This window comes from Alexandromys fortis, unplaced genomic scaffold (assembly GCF_014885135.2).
Source record: "Alexandromys fortis isolate MF-2015 unplaced genomic scaffold, M_Fortis_MF-2015_v1.1 scaffold_245, whole genome shotgun sequence".
Classification (NCBI taxonomy): Eukaryota; Metazoa; Chordata; class Mammalia; order Rodentia; family Cricetidae; genus Alexandromys; species Alexandromys fortis.
The window spans coordinates 1,816,729-1,839,339 of record NW_026068139.1 but is presented as its reverse complement, the minus strand read 5'-3'; the positions used below and the strand labels follow the sequence as shown (position 1 = coordinate 1,839,339).

At 35.4% G+C, this 22,611-nt stretch overlaps 1 protein-coding gene across 1 annotated transcript in view; it reads right to left on the bottom strand.

Annotated features, from left to right (window-relative positions):
• Gucy1a2 (guanylate cyclase 1 soluble subunit alpha 2) overlaps positions 1-22,611 on the bottom strand; it is a 224,792-nt gene that overhangs the window by 1,083 nt on the left and 201,098 nt on the right. The window lies entirely within an intron of this gene.

The window sequence follows — 22,611 nt, the reverse complement described above, 5'->3', positions numbered from 1 at the left end:
CACCATCCTGAGTGAGGTAAGCCAGACCCAAAAAGAGGAACATGGGATGTACTCACTCATATTTGGTTTCTAGCCATAAATAAAGGACATTGAGCCTATAATTCGGGTTCTTAGAGAAGCTAAATAAGAAGGAGAACCCAAAGAAAATCATATAGGCATCCTCCTGAATATTAACCTTCATCAGGCGATGAAAGGTCCAAATCAGGAGCAGAAGGAGAGAGAGCACAAGCAAAAAAATATCTTGATAGAGTCATTATAGGGTTAAAGAGAAATCTGCTGTTAGAGAAATTCTCAAGAATCCACAAGAATAACCCCAGCTAAGACTCCTAGCAATAGTCGAGAGGGTGCCTGAAAGGGCCTTCCCCTATAATCAGATTAGTGACTACCCTAATTGTCATCATAGAACCTACATCCAGTAACTGATGGAAGCAGATGCAGTGACTCACAGTCAAGATCTGGGTTGAGTTCTTGGAGGTCAGTTGAAGAGAGGGAGGAGGAAATATGAACAAGGGAGTCAAGAGCATGAGGGGGGGAAAAACACAGAGTCAGTTGACAAGGGCCACTGGGATGTCAGGGACTATGGACTGCCTGCTGGGCAATTTGCACAGGAACAAATTAGACCCTCTGAATGTGGGGGACAGTTTTGTGACTTGATCTGTTGTAGTCCATGGCAGTCACACCAAGACCTATCCCAGGTGCTTTAACTGGCTTTTTGGAGCCAATTTTTCCTTATAGTGGGATACACTGCTTAGACTTGATAAGGAGTGGCTTGGTCCTGTCTCAAGTTGTTGTCCCAGACCTTGTTGGCTCCAAAAAGGAGGCCTTACCCCATCTGAGAAGTGGATGAGGGATGGGAAGGAGGGAGGTGGGGGGTGGGAAAAGGAGTGGGAGGGGGAACTGGTTTGGTATGCAAAATGAAAAGCAATTTTTTAAAATAAAAACACACACACAAAAGAAAAGAATGTAAAGAATGTGAGTGAAACAGCAGGAGAAATAGGACCAAACGAATAGAAATCCTGAAGTTTAGGAAGCTTATCTCCAGCTATATTAAAACTAAGACCTTTGAATAGACATGACTGACACAAGCATCCAAGTATTAGGAAGTGTTTTCACATGGGACTGATTGCTCCACATTATAACAATACTATAAAAGCCTCCTTATGGTATTTAAAAATATTTCTTCAAATCTAACTTTTCTCCTAAAGAGCAGTATTTGAAAAATATTTATTCAAATTTGATTTTACAAAGTTTAATTTTTTTCTAAAGAAAAGCATTTGAAAATGCAAAAACATGGCCGGGTGGTGGTGGCGCATGCCTTTAATCTCAGCACTTGTGAGGTAAAGGCAGGCGGATCTCTCTGAGTCCGAGACCATCTGGTATACAAGAGCTAGTTCCAGGACAGGCCCCAAAGCTACAAAGAAATCCTGTCTCGACCCCCTTGACCCCAAAAGAAAAGAAATGCAAAACATGGCGCTTTATTTCAAATGTGTAGGACCCAGTTTTTCTGTTTTTTGAAAATCTGCCTGAAGTCGAGAGTTCTATTTTTATATTTTGAGCTTTCAATAAGATTTGAGAATGTGTCTTGTGTGTCTGACACATAAAGTATGCAGCTTTGGCAAATTAATGACTCCAAGTGTCCATGATATTTGGTAACTGATTTCTAGGAAGATAATGACTGCCAATCAAACATCTCCAAATGTATTTCCCATCACACCCAGAGACTTGTTTTCAGAGCAGAAGCACTGCAAGAGATTGATTTTTCATACTTGTTGAATTCCATGAAAAGTTCTGTTTTATAACCATATCTGAAAACACTATCTAGCTGTTCAATTTAATTAAACAATTCTTTACAAATGGCTTGATATTGTTCAAGTAACCCTTCCCACATTCCTGTGAATACAGTCTAAGCACTTTGGTAAATATAAATAAAAAAGAAACTTAATAAGAAGAAAAAACCCTTTATAGTTAATCAAAAGCACACTATAGTGAAACAGAATAAATGTTATCAGAAAACTTGATACCAAAAAAAAAAAAAAAAATTAAAGAAATCCCAGAAGGGAAAAAGGTAAAAAGTGTTCTACAAAGGATTTTGTAGACAAGAGGTTATTTTAAGAAGTGAAGAAGTTAATTCAGTGACTATGGACAATTGGTCTGAAGGTCAGAAACTAGATTGTGAGCCAGATAAATGAGTTTTAGGACATTTGGTAGATGGCATGACAGAATATGGTGGGAATGAGAGTTAGTGCTATGATCATAGATTAGGACACATTTCTGAAACAATAAACAAAGTTTAGATTTTATTTGAAAAATACTATGGCAGTAAAGTCATCACCTTTTCATAAAGACTATACATCTTCATAAATCAGGTCAGTGTCTCTACAGCTCCAGGATATTATGTAGGAAATGAAAGGAGAGGAATCATTTTCAAATTTCTCTATCAGCAAAAATTATTATCTAAAAGTGACCATCAGCAATACTAATAATTATTACATTGAGAGAAACCTGTTGATATTGTCATGATCCGTAGTTGTAGCATTTTGCTGTGAAAGGAAAAAAGAACATTTTGATTATGTCTTAAAATATAATGCCATGGTTCTGTTCATTTGGGAAGGGAGGCTCATTCTAAGTTTTTAAAATTCTGTAAATACCCTATCATATTTGCTTCATAGGTAAAATAAAGGCAAAGATAAACATATTCCTATCTGCTAAGTTTATGGTATGTGGAAGACAGTTCAGAAGTAGTGATTTGCTCAAGGAATAAGCGCGGGTAGTGCAGCCTGCTAACTCTGAGTAAAGCTCATTTGGACTAAAACTACCAAGACTAACTTGCAAATAATTAAAATAATTCTCCATCACAAAGTAATCAAAGTGAGGTACAGCGTGGTGTCAATAATGACAATCAGAATATTGCTTACTTCCTTTGTATTTACATAGATGTTTACTTATTTATAAGTAATATCTAATCAATATGTCATAAATAACACATTTTTAAAATCTGTAACTAATTGTCTAGTTTAGCAGTGAATTCCCAAATGATTTTCCTAAGCTCAAATGAAGCAGGCATTGTTATGTGGTATACCACTCAAGGACATAAATCAGTCTAAACTGGTGTACTACATGTAACAAAGATGGCCTTTGAACACAGAAAAGTAGGGATACTATCAATAAGCTAATAGAATTAAGAGAAAGAATTAGTCATAGGAACGAAGAAGCAATACCTGCAAATATATGATGTGAGGTATCTGCCATTCAAATAAAATATAAGCATGTATTATGAAAGAGATAAGTATGTAAATTTTAGAATAATAGAAAACCAAAATAAAGTATATTTCCAACATTTCAAAATGTCCTTAAAGCCCCAAATCAACAATTAGGGCTTGGGTCTGCTTCTTTATCTCATCTATAGTTTTCCCATTGTGCTCTTTATGTTTTGCTGTAACTTCTGTTTTCTGACAGTGAAAAACAAAAATGGGTTATCTGTGGAAGTACGTATCTTTATACTGAAAGTATCTTTATACTGAAAGTATCTTTATACTGAAAGAAGAGGGCAGGAGCTGCATCAGATACCAGAACTTTTAAGTAATTTATTGCATTTTGTCTGGTAGGTAACTCTTAACAACACTTTGCTCTCTTAACATTTTAAATAAATCTGATAGGGGCTGGAGAGATGGCTCAGTGGTTAAGAGCATTGCCTGCTCTTCCAAAGGTCCTGAGTTCAATTCCTGGCAACCACATGGTGGCTCACAACCATCTGTAATGATGTCTGGTGCCCTGCCCTCTTCTGGCCTGCAGACATACAGACAGAATATTGTATACATAATAAATTAATTAATTAATTTAAAAAATCTGATATACTATATTAGAAATCATAGAGACAACAGTTTTGGGGGATTTTTTCCTTGTCTAAGTAAACACTTTGGTATCAATAAGTGAACACAATTATAAATTGCAAGAACGAAAGCCATGGCACATAAAGTTTTCATGATTCCAGCTCCTATGAGAACCAGGGCTTCGAAGGCTTTGAACATTCTAGATGACCTACTGGGACACCTATGGAGGAGGTCAGTGGAAATGTTTCACACAGTGTGCCTGACCATTGTGATTCATGGTATTAAACAAATGATCAAATGTGTGAATGAGAATTAGGATTGTGCATTGATCACTGCAAATCCCTGATCTCTTTTGAAATGCTAAGGCCAGGTACCTGGAAAGGTTATGAAATACTTCCAACTATGTATTCTTCAGCACCTCAGTCAGGATTGAAAGGGAAGGTAATACTCGACATAAATATAAACTAATCCCCAGCTGATTTATAGACAAAGTGGGATTTTCAAAATCTCACATAGTCAGTAGTTGGAAACCACACATTCTTGTTTAGCTGCATATCAACGTTACTCATATAAACAAGCTTGTTTTGTTTTGTTTGCTTTAAGTTGATTTTTGGAATTTGTTGCTGTTATGGGTCAGGATATGATACCCAGACTGCTCCCTCAGTGCTGCTGAAATGACTCTGATTCTGCCTCACTCAGATCTTACTTTCATGTTCTTTCTTCTAACTGCTCCAAGTTTTGTGCTATGTCTTCCTTATATTATCATTTGCAAAAGGATTTAAAGCTTATACTGATGTACATGGTCTAAAAGTAATTTACATTTTAATACAAGATACAGATCATAACTTTTAAAAGAAAAATAGAGCCACAATGCAGAATCTTAGGTATTCTATTATTGTATATACTACATTCTCCAAATTGTAAGAAACATACCTACCGTACAGCTAGAATGTCCATAGAGTGGAGGAAAGAATTTGTTTTTTATCCTTTATGAATTTCCCCCAACTGTATCTTTTTATTCATTTGTTAACAAAAAAAAAAGCCATTGTGACTACATCCTGAGTACACAGCTTATAAAGTTTCAAGACTGTAGAATCAAGAAAAGGGAGCAACTGCACATTTCTCAAGACTGTAAACTTAGAATCTTCCAGTTTTCTGACCAGTGTGGTCAGCAGAAAGTCAGTCATTAGGTGGTAGTAATTGATTTCTGTGAACCAATACCTGTTTACTTCCTATTATATCATGAAACAAGAGCCAACTTAGAAGGACATTGGGAGGAACTTTGATTTTTATTAAAAATGTCATTCTGTAAAACAGTTACTTCATTGTCTGGCTTGACCTCATGGAGAGAAACATGAATCCAGTTCTAAATGGTAATGGAGGCCAGTAAGTACATGGAGATCCCTGGTGTGTAAACTTTTGAAATGTTTGCATGAAGCTTGAAAACCTTTCATTTATTTCAACAAAGAGAAAAATCTGTGTAACATACAAGACTAGGAGAAAGAGACATTTCCCAAATGCCTTCCAAAGAAGTAATCAAATTTGTCTATTTACTATGTGGTAGTTAATAGAGAAAATAAAATCTTTAGTGAACTACCAGCTTACTAAAGGTTTTAGAGTGAGGTGAATACTAATGATTAAACTAAAGGCCTACACATGTTTAGCAACCTCTGTCATTGAGTTTTTGCCCAAGCCACACATTTTCTGAGTTAGAATCATACTAGGTAGCCAAGAATGTGCTTGAATTTACACTTTTTTCTTTTAGTTGTTCGAGACAGGGTTTCTCTGTAGCTTTGAATTCTGCCCTGAAACTAGCTCTTGTAGACCAGGCTGGCTTCCAACTCACATAGATCTGCTTGCCTTTGCCTCCTAAGTGGTGGGATTAAAGTTGTGTGCCATCATCACCTGGCTTGAATTTATATCTTTCTAATTCTTCCTTTCTACTGATTGGTTTATCAGTCAGCAACATCATGCCTGGCCATAACTGTGGGAGACTTGAAAGTCAAAGTAAAAGGCAGTAGAAGGAGTACAGCTGGCATAGCTGAGAACTAGAAAGAATATATGGACAATGACATTTAGTCTTTAACCGAAATATATCTGCTTCATTCTACCTTCTACTTGATCAGTTAGATTAGATATTAAATCCTTGAGTAGAAATTATTCTCCCTGTTCAAAAGTCAGATGTTACTTTCTTTATTAATCCAGTAGAGGTGAGCTTTCTTCTGGACATTCTCATCTTCATTTTCTGTTTCAGTATTATGGAAATTAATAATTACATGTCTCTACAGAACAGGGCTCACTAGTGGGCACTTTTGAAGCTTTTGACATAGCAGGATACACTTTTGGTTTGCAAACTCTTTCGTTTGTTTTTTCATTATTTCTTGACCTTTCTCTCCATGTTTCCCTTTTGTAGGTTTCTGCTTAGTAAGACATTAGACTAGATAAATAAATTCTTATTTGTTTTTCTTCCTTTATAATTAATTTCCCATTTGTTAACTGTATTTTTGAAAGATTGCCTACATCACTGCCTAGTGTGAAATTTAACATAGCGTATTTATTTTCCAGTGCATTATTCTTACATGGTTATTTCATTTTTAGTTATGCTGTATTTTAATATCTTTAAACCTATGAGAATATTAATTATTTTAAACAAAATATTCTTTTATAATATTTGTCCTCTGTATATTACCCATTTCCTCTGTTTGATTTTTTTTAACAGTGTCTCACTATTTCATCTGATAGCCTTGGCTGGACTGCTCTGTAGACAAGGCTGGTTTTGTAATCTCAGCAGTCTGCTAACTGAATAATAGGATTATAGCTACCACACCTGCCTGGAAATCATCCACTTTTTAAGTGTTCGGTGAGGTTCTATTATCATATTTTCCTTTAATTTTTCAGGAAATAATTTTTTTCATACAATATATTCTGATCAGAGTTTCCCTCTTCCACAACTCCTCCCAGATGCTTCTCACCTCATCACCCACACAAGTCAATGTCTTCTTTCTTACAGAGCCTGTACAGGCTCAAGTTAGCTCCCATCCCTAACAAAGAAGCTATCTCTGATTGGCATCCTTTTGCAAATGGTAAATTAGTTTTCTTCAATGGAGTCTCCCTGGGAATATTAGCCACATTTAGGGTACACCACATGCCCAGCAGTAGTTGGCCAATACAAAATTAACTCAATGGTATTTTTGTAGTCTTTTTGTCTTGTATTGCCTAGTTAGGGCATTTTTTTTGTCTTACTGGTCTTTTGTCAGGGACCATTGTCCTAAAGATGATAGCAGGGACCATTGTTTGCAGAGAGCCCCACACCCCAACTATCTTGAGAACTGTTTGTTAATGGAACCACAAAAGGAATGTTTCCGCTTATACCAGGTGTGCTGACTGGGTGACCTTTGCTACCCCCAAACCCCCACCCCAAGCCAAGTTCCTCATTCAAGGGCTATATAAGCTGTAACCATTACCCTAATAAGTGGAGACCTTGACAATTGAATTCTGCTTGGTCTCCTTCTTTTCTCTCGGCCATGATTCATACAGGTAGAACCTCTTCAGACCCTGAATTTCCATAATTTTTTATAAACTAGTTTTTATAGTAGTCATTCTTTCTTCCAAGTGTGTATTGGTCCTTTCTTTCAAGTCAAAGCTATTAAAAATAGCGTTCATGTTTTTTCCTAAGAAATGGTTGAGTGAATAAACCAAGCATTTTCTAAAGACAAATCTCATATAGTCGAACTCACTACCTATTTCCCCATAGTGCTTGTGCTTGCTGTAACTCTGTATTCTTACTAGAATTGTACTTCTTTGTAAGTAAATGATTACACTTCAGGAAAATTATAAGGATAAGCACAGGTATTTCAAATTAATGATTTACCTCTACATCTTTTATTTGTGGAGTCATTACAATGACATCAAGCATTCAGAGACTAGGAGTTAAACAGACTCCCTGGTAGACAGACAGATAGCAAGAGAGACCATGGCTCCATAGTAAAGGTGGCTTCTTCCTCACCCTGCTTCTTGTGACAAAATCTTGGCTTTATATATTTCTTTGTTCTATCACCAGCAGGCCTCCTGTTTATGGACTGGTTCAACAAGTTCAAGATCTGCTCAGGACAGGAAGCACAACAGTTCTGGGCTCTTCAACCATAGTAAAATTCTTCAAACTGACCAACAAAAATTAGTGAAGGAAAACCTCTATGAAGACTTTAAAATTCCCAGCCCTCAGGAAGAGACTTTTTTTTTTCTTTTCACCTCTCCCCTCGGTAAAACAGAGGGTCTTTTTTCTCTGTGTACTGCTGCCAATGTGTGTTATCTCATCCCAATAAGCACCTTTCTTCAACTGTTGACTTTCCCTGTGGTGCTTGAGGTTTCTGTGCTGCCACATGTTGCCCTTGGACATTTTCTCTACCTTTTACTTTTTAACTGGCAAACAACAACAACAACAAACTCAATCTAGTCACATAGAGTGTATCACTATGTCTTAGAGTTTCATGGAAGAATGAAAATTTTTAAAATGTAAATTTTAAAAGGAAAAGGGTATCCTTAAGTTTCTAAGTGTTCTGAAAACCCCCAAATTTTCCTATTTAATTTATTTTCTTTCTACTTGAGTGGAAGAGAAGTAATTGTACTCTGTATTTTCCTTTGTGCTTCACAATTCCAAGACCCTATGCAGTTTAAAGATATGTCCAAAGACACTTTAATTATCAAGTCAGCTAGACAGCCTGAAATCCTTTGAAACAAAATGATTCCTTTTCTGGAAATAACTTTCTTGTCCACACAAAGAAAGTAAAAATCTAGCTTACCTTAAGATAAAGCATAAGAAACATATTATAGGTTTAAAAATAGTTACTAGCATGCTTAATTGTTTGGGGGAGCTGTTAAAAGATTACCAGTTAGTGAGTTCTAAATCTCAGGCTTACTCATGTGCAAGTTAAAAAATAAAAAATATTCTTCCTAGGTATCCACTGAAAACTATAAAACAGGGATCTTGAGTCATTAATGTGACCTATACCTCATTCTTCTCTATTGCCAGAGGTGAGTTCTGGGATAACAGGTTTGAATCCAGAGTCTAGTTGGCATGCATGGTGTGGAGAATATATAGTCTGCCATACTCCACATTAGTGGCAACACCAATGCCTCTCCTATTAGAATTCTGAATGTGAAATAGTTAAGAATTTCTAACCCATTGCCTTAGGGTTTGCCATTTAAAAACTTAAACAGTTCATATATATATTGGTTTTTCGAGACAGGGTTTCTCTGTGGTTTTGGAGCCTGTCCTGGAACTAGCTCTTGTAGACTAGGCTGGTCTCGAACTCACAGAGATCCGCCTGCCTCTGCCTCCCAAGTGCTGGGATTAAAGGCATGCGCCACCACCGCCCAGCAAACAGTTCATATTTTTATCTGCAGCAAATGCAGAGAAATTTTAAATGCAAAACACTCATTTAAAAGTTTTACACAAAGCAAAATTGAAAACTGGGACAAGATAGCTTATCAGCCTTTGGAAATAAAATGATTGTCTTAAGTATTTTCATTTTTCTGAACAAATATCTGCTTTTAAACAAGTGTATCATCAAACTAGGTGTCTTTATTAAAGGACAGGAAATGGATGAACTGAAGAAAATTACAATTTTTTTTTTAAATTTTGGGTCAGAATTGACTTAGATAATTAAATAATCTTCACATTCTCTAGTCAACATGATATAGAGTCTAGATTTTTAAAAAGCACAAAAAATGCAGAATTAAGAAAACAAAGAAAGTAAATCATCCTGAGAATATATGTGGAGCTAAAAAATAAATAAATCTAAAGGGCACTTAAAGATCTAAATTAATTTCTTTCATCTTGAAAAATGTCCCTTACAAAATTTCCTAACTTGTTTCTCAGAAATAATAATTTTAGGAAAAAACATTTAGAAAAAAGGCAAACATGAGATATGAAAAATTGTGCACCAGCTCTGAAAATTTCATCTCATATATTCTAGTGTCTTCTAGCACCGACACAAGTGAAAAAGTGAAAATCAACTAATTGTGCTAATTAAGTCACTCGTGGCTCTCAATTAGAAGGAAAAAGAGAGAAAAAGAGTACAAGAGAGCGAGAGGGATTTCATTTTACTTTATTTCAGAGCTTATTTGTACGTCTAACATTAGTGAAACTTGAGAACTTATATACTAGTTAAAGGGTGCTGCATAAAGCAACAGACATGTTGGCATTACACCTGCAGATCTCATGAGTTCTTGATGTCTCTAAGAAAAATAACTTTGCCAAACATAAAAACTGACTTCAGAGTGGCTCTCCTTTAAAATGGGTAACAATGTACCAGTTTCTAAGTTTAACCAGAAATGCTAAAAACAAAAGGATTTGTCAGCACACAAAGCGTTACCATGATCCCACAGAGTTATCAAAAAAAGGGTACAATTTAGACTCTCCAAAAATGTTATACTTCATTAGAAGTTAAAATATTAATTTATACAATATGAAATATATTAGAAGTTAAAATATGCATTTATACAATATGAAATATAGCTAGACTACTTTTGGAAAGATCTGCTTAATATGATATAATACCAACAATCCAGTAAAGTGTTATGTAAAATCTTGTCACTTATTTTAAGACATAGTTTGCAGAAATAAAAGAAAATGAGAAATATAAAAATATACAGACACTTGATTTCATGCTAAGATTTGAAATAAGAACTTTAAAAGAGAAAATAATTTCTAACATATTACTATAGATAATGTCAAAAGATACAGTTTTCCAGGCCCATTCCTAGTGTTGACCATGTAATACAGCCCTGCCAGTCAACCTGTTCACCTTTATTTTATTCCCACTGCCATTATAAGTGCTCATAACTTCAGGTCTGGAACAATTTGAACACCTTCCTGTAGTAGATCATTGTCCCTGACAATCCTTACCTACTACCTGTGCAAAACTGCTTGATGATTTTATGTTTCCAAGTTCAAAAACCTTCTGCACATTTCTGGTATTATACATCTTATCTCATAACAATTAATGTTCGATCTTTCAAGAATACATTTAATTTTAAATATTAGACTAATGGAGGAGTTGGTAAGATTATATAGAGCGTTCACCTATATTTTTATTGTTTTTTCTTATAGAACAGTCAACTAAACTAATAATTAATGTTATATTTTATTAAGCAAATAGCTATAAAGACTCAACTGTCACTATAGTACTCTACAAACTACAAGTCCCACTCTGCCACCAAACCCTCCTATGTCTCCTGCAACCTTGGTAGAACTCTGAAACACAGTCTGCTACTACAATGAGAGAACCGAGAGAGAGGACCAGGAGAGGAACTCTGAAGCACAAACTGTGACTGCACAGAGTTAACCAAGAGAGAGCAATCCAAGAGAGCAGACCAATAGAGCAGGCTAAGAGAGAGGGCAAAGAGAGACCACAATGGCTCTCTGAGACATAGACAGTGACAGTACAGAGCAGATCAAGAGCAGTTCCCAAAGACACAGACAGCCACTGCAAGAATTGGAGCAAGAGGCAAAGACACTGCCATCACCAACTGAAGGAAGAGATGGGTAGGTTCTAAAGCAAAAATTTGTTCAAGAACCTAAAAAGCAACAAGGTAACACCAGAACCCGGTGGCCATACAAGAATACTTGATCATGCTAACCCAGAAGAAGCAGAAGAAAGTGATTTTAAATGTAACTTTATAAAGATGATGAAGACCTTTAAAGAAAAAGTAAAATTCCCTTAAGGAAATGGAGGAAAAGATAATTAAAAATTGGAATAAAGAAAGAACATTACAAGCTGCAAAGAAAAAGGTATCAAGGTAGAGCTATCAGAATTTTACCTACCTTCTCAAAGGAAACTATAAAAGCCAGAAGATCCTGGGTAAATCTTCTGCAGACACGAACAGTCCAAAAATGCCAGCCCAGACTACTATTTCCAAAAAAGTTTTCAATCACCATCAATGGAGAAAAATAAGATATTTCATAACAATACCAGATTTAAACAACACCTATCCACAAATCTAGGCCTAAAAAAGTACTAGAAGGAAATATCCAACCCAAGGAAGATAACTGTACCCACAAAAACACAGCCAACAGATAACCTCACAACAGTGAAATCTACAGAAGGGAAACACACAAACACTATCACGAAAAAATAACAGGAATTAAAAATCACTGGTTGTTAATATCTCTTAATACCAATGGACTCAATTCACCTATATAAAGACACAGGCTAAAATGTTGGATACAAAAGCAAGACCCAGCCTTCTGCTGTATACAAGAAACATGCCTCAGCCTCAAAGACAGACATTACCTCAGAGTAAAGGGTTGGGAAAAGATTTTTCAATCAAATGGACCTAAGAAACAAGTAGATGTAGCTAGCCTAATATCCTAACATTTAACAAAATAGACTTCAAACTAAAATCAATTATAAGAGATGGAGGACACTTTGTACCATATCATATGGAGTCTCAATCCTGAATATCTATGCCCCAAATACAAGAGCAACCACATATGTAAAGGAAATAGTACTAAAGTTTAAATCTCACATCAAAACCCACACACTAATAGTAGGAAACTGCAACACCCCACAATCTCCAATGGACAGGTCAACCAGACAAAAACTTAACAGAGAAATAAGAGAACTAACATATATCATGACCCAAAAGGACTTAACAACCTATGGAACATTCCACTCAAACACAAAATGATATATCTCTGGCTTCTCAGCACCTCAAAGAACCTTCTCTAAAACTGACCACATGCTCAGTAATAAAGCAAATCTCAACAGATAGACAAAAAAAAAAAAAATGGACTAACACCTTGTATCTTATCAAATCATCATGATTTAAAATTAGAATTTAACAACAACACTAATTGCAGAAAGGGCCAAAACTCTTGAAAATTGAACAGTGCTCTATCGAACCAACCCTGGGTCAAGGAAGAAATAAAGAAAGAAATAAAAGACTTCATAGAATTCAATGGAAATGAAGGCACAATGTGTCCAAACATATGAGACACTATGAAAGCACTGCTAACAGAAAAGTTCATATTACTAAATTCCTACATAAAGAAAGTTGTGAGAGCACACAGTAGTGACTAACAGCACTATTAGAACAAAAAGAAACAGACTCACACAGAAGTAGTAGAATCAGGAAATAATAAACTAGAGGGCCAAAATCAATAAAATAGGGGAAAATAATACAAACAATCAATGCAACAAAGACCTGATACTTTGAGAAAATCAACAAGATAGACAAACCTTTATCCAAACTAATCAAAAGGCAGAGAAAGAATACCCAAATTAACAAAATCAAATATTAAAAGAGGGACATAACAACAGATACTGAGAAGTTCCAGAGAATTATTATGTCATACCACTAAAACCTATACTGCAAAAAATTGAAAAATGTAAAAGAAATGGATAGCTTTCTGGATAGGTATCACATATCAAAATTAAATCAAGACCAGGTAAATAATTTAAATAGGCCTATAGCCTGTAAGGAAGTAGAAGCAGTTATCAAAAACCTACCAAACAAAAAAGCCCAAGACCAGACAGTTTCAGAGCGGAATTTTACCAGAACTTCAAAAAAGAGCTAATATCTGCACTTCTCAAAGTGTTCCAAATAAAAGAAACAGAAGGAACATTGCCAAACTCTTTTTATAAGGCTACAGTTACCTTGACATCAAAAACACACAAAGACTCAACTGAGAAAAAGAATTACAAACCAATTTCACTCATGAACATAGATGCAAAAATATTCAACAAAAATACTGGCAAACCAAATACAAAAACACATCAAAAAATTCATTCACCATGATCAAGTTGGTTTCATCCCAGAGATGCAGGGATGAAAATCTATGAATGTAATCCACCATATAAGTAAATAAGCCGAAAAAAAAAAAAACATGTGATCATCTCATTAGATGCTGAAAAAGAATTGGACAAAATCCAACACTCCTTCATGATAAAGGTCTTGGAGAGATCAGGTATACAAGGAGCATATCTAAACATAATAAAAGTGTAGAAGGAGACTGCTTGTTGGTCCCAGCCACTTAGCCCTAAAATAATCACACAGAAACTGTATTAATTAAATCACTGCTTGGTCCATTAGCTCTAACTTCTTATTGGCTAACTCTTACATATTAATTTAACACATCAATTAATCTGTGTATCACCACATGGCTGTGGCTTACCAACTAATGTTCTATCTGGCTCCAGTGGGGCTACATGGCTTCTCTGATTCATTTTTTCTTTCTCCCAGCATTCAGTCCAGTTCTCCCCACCTAGCTCTGCTCCTCCCTGCCCTACTCTGCTATAGGCTTAAAGCAGTTCTTTATTCATTAACAGTAATCACAGAAAACTGAGGGAAATCCCACATCACTCCCCCTTTTCTGTTTAAATTAAAAGGAAGGTCTTACCTTTTACATAGTAAAATTACATATAACAAAGATATCAAGCAAGATTTACAGTTATAATATTTATATTTATTTTATAATAACTAAGGAAAATGATAACTATAAATATCTATCTATTCTTCAACTCCATCAAAGATTCCAGGATGATGCAATATTACATAAGTAAACAATAAGTTTATTGTAAGCAACTTACAAAACTCTAGAATTGACAGAGACATCTCACTGCCTGGACAGTCACCCAGATTCTTCTGGGGCATCCCTCTTCAGCCTACAGGCCCATAGTATCCAGCAGACTTTTCCATGAAGCAGGAAATTTCAAAGGCAGTTCTGCCTATATTGATAGCTTGTCAGTCACTTTTTCTGTGTTCTGCAGAATGTCTGGCAGACACTTTTATGAAGCCAGAATCCCAAAGGATAATCTCACCTTTAAGCAAGTTCATCAGTCATTGATCTGTGGGTCCTGCAAGTCCAGTTTATCAAACAGTCCAGGCAAGAGCACTTTCTTGTCCAAATGGCTAACCAACTCAATAAGGAGTTTCTTTGACGCCCATCTTCCTCTTGAAGTAATTGGTGCTTCCAGGAACAGATGTGTCTCATTATCATAAAAAGTTCTAACTTCTTAAAACACTTTAAATGCCATATTCTGTAGCCTTTAAAAGATTTGAAGACTACCTATCCTTCTGAAATACATCTATTAACCTATATTTCTTAATTATACATTTATTTATTGATTGATATTTATTGAACTCTACATTTTTTTCTCTGCTCCCCTCCCTGCCTCTCCCCTCTGCCATTCATTCCTTCCCCCAATGTCCCCATGCTCCCATTTTACTCAGGAGATCTTGTCTTTTTACACTTTCTACTTCCCAAGTAGATTATATCTATGTAAGTCTCTCTTAGTGTCCGCATTGTTGTCTAAGTTCTCTGGGATTTTGGTTTGTAGGCTGGCTTTCCTTGCTTTATGTTTAAAAACCACCTATGCGTGAGTACATGTGATAATTGTCTTTCTGTGTCTGGGTTACCTCACACAAAATATTTTTTTCTGGTTCCATTCATTTTCCTGCAAAATTCAAGCTGTCATTATTTTTTTCTGCTGTGTAGTACTCCATTGTGTAAATTTACCATATTTTTCTTATTCATTCTTCAATCAAGGGGCATTTAGGTTGTTTCCACATTCTGACTATGACAAACAAAGCTGCTATGAACATAGTTAAGCACATGTCCTTGTGGCACGATTGAGCATCCTTTGGATATATACCCAAAAGTGGCTTTATTGGGTCTTGAGGAAGGTTGTTTCCTAATTTTCTGAGAAATCACCACACTGACTTCCAATGGGGTTGTACCAGCTTGCATTCCCACCAGCAATGCAGAAGTGTTCCCTTTCCCCCACAACCTCTCCAGCATAAGTTGTCATCAATGTTTTTGATCTTGGCCATTCTTACAGGTGTACGATGAAATCTCAGAGTTGTTTTGATTTACATTTCTCTGATAACTAGGGATGTTGAACATTTCCTTAAGAGTCTATTAGCCATTTTAGATTCCTCCTTTGAGAGTTCTCTGTTTAGGTCTGTATTCCATGTTTTTATTGGATTATGTGATCTTTTGGTGTCCAATTTCTTGAGTTCTTTGTATATTTTGGAGATCAGACCTCTGTCTGATATGGGGTTAGTGAAGATCTTTTCCCACTTTGTAGACTGTCGTTTTGTATTGTTGACCATGCCCTTTGCTTTACAGAAGCTTTTCAGTTTCAGGAGGTACCATTTATTAATTGTTTCTCTCAGTATCTGTGTTGCTGGGGTTATATTTAGAAAATACTTCCCTGTGCCAATGTGTTCAAATGTACTTCCCACTTTCTCTTCTATAAGGTTCAATGTGGCTTGCTTTATGTTGAGGTCTTTGATTCATTTAGACTTGAGTTTTGTACATGCTAATAGATATGGGTGTATTTTCATTTTTCTACATGTTGATATCCAGTTATGCCAGCACCACTTGTTAAATAAGCTTTCCTTTTTCCATTTGATATTTTTTGCTTCTTTATCAAATATCAGGTGTTTGAAGATGTGTGGGTCTTCTATTCAGTTCCATTGATCCTCTCATCTGTTCTTATACCAAACCAGGTTGTTTTCAGTACTGTATATCTGTAGTAGAGTTTGAAGTCAGGGATTGTGATGCCTTCTGAAGTTCTTTTATTGCCCAGGATTGTTTTGGCTATCCTGTTTATTTTTTAAGCTGCAGAACATCATACCTTAATAAATATCACAAATACACATACCCGGTATAACAAAACTGACCTTAAATTTGTACCAATAAGCCAAGATCCATACCCATGCAAATCTCTATAGAATATCACACTTTAAATATAAGCACACATTTATAAACAATATTTGGGAATGCAAGCATACATTCTCCAAAATTCTTCCTGCTGTTTATTAGGCAATGTATTTAGGGGGGGTTATTCATAGCAATCTTTCAGGGAATCTTAGTCCATCAAATCATATTAGCAATCTACAGATTCTCATCCTCTGTGGTAACAAAGGAAGAGCCTCTTTTCCAAAGCAACATATCCTTAGACTCAAATTTTGAATTCAAAATACATTACATATATATATATATATATATATATATATATGTTGGTTTAGCTTAGAAGTCCCTAAAATCAAATGTCTTTCTGCAGTCAAAAAACTCATAGATAACACAATAATATACATAATTCAGACTCTCTGTGAATTTTCCATTTTTATGTGGCTTGTTCTTAATCTATTACTTTTTCTACAAGTTTAATATTTATTTTATTATCTTTACTTATTTAATCTATGACTGTCTGTACTATGTCTCTTTAAAGACTTCGTTTTAATTTTTACAAAACTATTTACTTCTTTTTATAACTCTGCACTCTTTTTCTTCTCTCTCTCAAACCTACATACATTTATCCAACACTGTGACCCAATTAGACGTGTTTTTATGTCTGAATCTGTCCTATTGTGTATCTGTAATTCTTTACTGTCTAGAAGCACTTCTCACAGACATTGAACAAATAATATCAAACTTCTCATGAAAACCCAAAACAATCCTGTACAATAAAGGAACTTCTGGAGGTGTCATCATCTCTGACATCACATACTATTATAGAGCTATAGTAATGAAAACAGCTTAGTATTGGCAGAAAATCTGACAGGTTGACCAATGGAATCAAATAGAAGACTCAGATATTAATCCATACACGTGTGAAGACCTGATTTTTGACAAAGAAGCTAAAATTATACAATCTTTAACAAATGGCATTGACAAAATTGGATGTTAACATGTAGAAGAATGAATTGTATTAAAATACAAATGCAATATCATCGCACAATAGAAATCAGGACAAATGACTAACTGCGGAGCATGTTGGTCTCTAGCACCTCTGGCTCTTCTCAGTTCTTTTCACTCAGCTCCCTACCCTAAATTTCTCCAGATCTTGTGGTTTTCCTTTCCCCTTCTCATTTTTATGTAATCCTGCCATTTTATCCATGTGCTTTCTTGGCACTCTCATGATCCCCAGTCTTACACTCCTCTCTCTTGTCATTCTCTCTTGATCTGCTTGTTCCCCTCTTTCTTGCTACTCTTTTGCCCCCGTCTTGCTCTCTCTCTTGGTCCTCTTCTCTTAGTCTCTTCCACACACTCAAACACTTTGTCTTCTTCCATGGCCTTATTCAGTCTGCTGCTCATGTTTAGTCTACTACTTTCTCTCACTGCCCTAGACTCTTTCAGATGCCCCTGGCTGTATTATCCCTTATATCTAAAAATAAAAGCTTTCCCCTCCATCATACCTTGGAGTGCTCTTGTCCTAAATATATACTAAATCATTTGATTTGGTGAATTATTCAGGTTTATAAATGAATAAGACAGTTAATAATGCCAGGGATTTGTGTGTGTGTGTGTGTGTGTGTGTGTGTGTGTGTGTGTGTGTGTGTGTGAGTGTGTATGTGTTTCAAGACAGGGTTTCTCTGTGTAGCTTTGGAACCTGTCCTGAACTTTAACTTAGGCCAAGTTGGCCTCAAACTCACAAAGATCCACCTTTCCCCACCTTCCAAGCACTGCGATTAAAGGCATGTGCTGGCCTTATTTTGTCATTTTATTATTTAATCTGTCAGTACTTGTTTGTAAATATTTTCTGAATCCTTGAACCTGTTGAAAATGGTAGTAATGTTATATAAAAGAAGTTCCAGGAAAATGAACTCATGCATATACACTGACAATGCTTTAGGAAGCTCCAAAATATACCAGCCAAAACTCACTGGGACACCTCTCTGGTAATTCTTCAACTCTAATCATGGTTCCTTCCCTATGTTCTGACTTAGATCTGTAAGGCACATTTTATTTGAATTTTTTTTTACACAACCATTAACTGTTTCAAACTTACTTTGCTATTTGGCCTTTTGAACTATTGCACATCACTCAGTTTAGTTCTGATATTGCAAAATATGAGAACTTGATGAAGGAGTAAGATGGTATCCTCTTAATGGAAAAAGGCATGCAACAATATGTGAAGGTCTGTCATGTTCCAAGTAACTGGAGCTTGAACATCATGGTACATCCTAATGATAATTTTTGAAATAGTTACTCATTTTAAAATTTAGAAAACTTGGTCCAAACAAATTTGCTTCCTAAGCTTTGCAGAGACATCAAATTTTATAGACAAAATGCTAACTGAGGCATTTAGCTATGAGCTTTATAAGTAAACTCTGAATTCTCTGACCTAGTCTACAGAGTTGTTGGGGAGGAAGTTTGATTTTAACAGAAATAAAAGGTGCTTCACACTGGAAAAAAAGTAAGCTCTCTAAGAAACCTAGGTGTTAATTATAAAATGAGAAAAACAAATACGTATGGGACCAAAGAGGTAAGTGAACAGCCACATAGCTGGTTGTCCCACTCTCTAGAACCTCCACAGTAGGACAAAACCCAGGCGCCCTTGCCCAACTCCCTTGGCCTTTATAACCAGTCAGCAAGGAGATTTCCTGTGGCTAGACTGCCCATCCAGCCACCATCAAAACTACTAGCTACACCCTGCCCCAAAACCCATCTATTTGTTTGCAGTCTCTGTGGAACTCTGAAATACAGCTTGCTACAATACTAAGGGGACCTAAGAGCCAGCAGGGAGTTCCGTGTGACTAGGATCTCCCAAAACCAAACCCATCCAAGTTACTAATCACATCCTGCCTAAGAGCTAAAAGCTTCCTATAATACTGATGGGACCAAGAGCGTGTTACAAACACTGAGGGGATTAGGAGAGAGCACCAAGAGAGCAAACCAGGAGCAAAGACCAAGGGAGCAGTGTATTAAGACCTCAGAAGCTTTCAGGGAAGTCCAAGAAAAACTCCCAAATACTCAGCAAGGATTGGCCCAAGACGCCAAAACACTGTAAACATTATTTGAAGGAAGAGATGGGTATATGCCAATGCAAGAATTCCTCCAACAACCTAAAAAGCAACATGGTAGCACCAGAACCCAGCAGACATAAAACAGGAAGACTTGTTCATTCTAACCCAGAAGAAGTAGAACAAAATGACTTTAAACATAATTTTATGAAAATTATGGGGACCTTTAAAGAGGAAGTGAAAAACTCTCTTAAAGAAATGGAAGAGAAAACAAACAAAAAATGGAAGAAATTAATAAATCTCTCAAAGAACCCCCCCCAAAAAAAACAAGAAAAAAAACAATCAAAAAGGTAAAGGAAACAGTTCAAGATTTGAAGACTGAAATAGAGCTAATAAAAAACACACACACACACACACACAAATCAAGGAAATTTTTGATATGGAGAATCTGGGTAAATGAACAGGAACTACAAAGATGAGTATAACCAACAGAATACAAGAGATCAAAAAAAGAATCTAAGGTGCTGAGAAATAGACTCATTGGTCAAAGAAAACTTTAATTCCAACAAATTCTTAACACAAAACATTCAGGAAATCTGGGACACAATAAAAAGACCAAACCTAAGAATAATTGGGGTAGAAGAAGGAAAAGAACTCCAGCTCAAAGGCACAGAAAATATATTCAACAAAATTATAGAAGAAATCTTTCCCAACCTGAAGAACCATATCCCTATAAGGTACAAGAATCCTACAAAACATCAAATAGACTGGATCAAAAACAAATCCTTTCGCCATGTAATAATCAAAACACAAAACATACAGAATAAAGAAAGAATACTGAGAGCTGCAAAGGAAAAAAGTCAAGTAACATATAAAAGGAAACCTATCAGAATTATACCTGACTTCTCAATGGAAACCATGAAAGCCAGAAGGTCCTGGATAGATGTGCTGCAGACACCAAGAGACCATGGATACAAGCCCAGACTACTATACCCAGCAAAGCTTTCATTCACATCACAAAAATTTCATCACGTTTCCATCGATGGAATAAACAAGATATTCGAGGACAAAAACAGATTTAAACAATACATACCCACACACCTAGTCTTACAGAAAGTACTAGAAGGAAAACCTCAACCCAAGGAAGTTAACTACACCCACAAAAATGTAGACATCTGATACCCCCCGACCAGCATAACACAATGAAGGGAACACACACAAACTACTACCAGAAAATAACCAGAGTTAACATCCACTGGTCATTAATATCACTTAATATCAAGGACTCAATTCACTTATAAAAAGACACAGGTTAAAAGAATGGATATGAAAACAGGATCCAGCCTTCTACTGTATACAAGAAACACACCTCAAATTCAAAGACAGGCACTACCTCAGAGTAAAGGAATGGGAAGAGGTTTTCCAATCAAATGGAACTAAGAAACAAGTGGATTTGACTATCTAATATCTAAGAAAATTGATTTCAAACTATAATCAATCAGAAAAGATGGAGAAGGACACTTTATACTCATAACAGGAACAATTCAAGATGAAGTCTCAGTCCTGAATATCTATGCTCCTAATACAAGTGCACCACATATGTAAAAGAAACATTACTAAAACATAAAATGAGAAAAACAAGAATGTTTAAAAATTAAGGAAAATTTCATATTAAAGTAATTAAAGAATTACTATATTTTAGTTTGCATAGATAAAACTAATTCTGCTCAAGATTATCAGTTAATTATTTATGACAATTGAAGATTTAGTGAATCCATCATTAATATAAACAAATATCTGGGTTTCCAAGATGGCAAGACAATTGTTTGTAATGTGTACAATTTCTGTAAAATGATAAGGAACAAAGATGAGTTTAAATATCACTATTTGATAAAAATGAGATCATCAAATAAGGACAAATTTAAGACTCAATAATTCTTTTGTCAGTGCTAAAACTAACGTAAAATGCTGTAGGCACAGAGGAAATGATCCTGAGCATTCATGCAACATGAGGACTTACCAATGTCAAAGAAAATGAGATTGTAAGTGAAAGTTCTGCTTCTGGCTTCTAACAGTTTATCCCTTTCTACACTGATTTCAATATTAAAAATCTGATACTTTTTGAAAAGGAAACTTTAGCAAATGAAATTCTCATCTCATATGAAATATAAAGCAGTTTAATATTTTATTTGTTTATTTTATTTTATTTTTTCAAGAAACTTCTTCTCTGTGTAGCTCAGGGTATCCTGGAGCTCACTCTGTAGACCAGGCTGGCCTCAAACTCACAGAGGTGTGCCTGCCTCTGCCTCTGGAGTACTGGGATTAAAGACATGCACCACTATCTCCTGGCTACAGTTTAACTTTTTGAAAGGTTACAGAAGCAATACCATTAGGAGTACAAGCTCTAAGAAGTAGAAAGTAGAAAACAAAACTGCTCTTTTAAGGGGAAACACATTCTTATAAAAATCATGTTCCATACATCACAAGGGAACTAAATAATGAGTGAGAACCATATGCTTCACTTTGGATATATTATAAAAACAGGAAATTCTGCTTAAAAGAAGCCAAATTTATTGAGATAATGCTACAGTAAATTAAAATACCACTTATGTATATTGAACCACAGAAAATAAAATTTTATTGCTCAAAGAATATGTCTGTAGGAAAGCTAATATATAAAACTGGATTTTGAATCACACCAAACATATCAATGTTTCTCACAATGAAAGGTAGTGATGCTTTCAAATTAAATCAATACACTTTATTCATTTTCATTGGAAAAGTAATTGAAGCAAACATGATAATAAGTCAGGATCATGGATATAGCTATCTTTTATTTTCTCTTACTTCAGAATTGTTATATTGTTATAAAAGTGTTTACTTTCAATCAATTATTTGAATATTTTAAATAAAATATATTTGGGGTAAACTTTTAAGTTATTTCGATTTATTCTCATATCTTATAGTTTGATAGTCATAATATTTTACTAAAATAAATCACATAAAAACTTCTCAAGATTTCAAG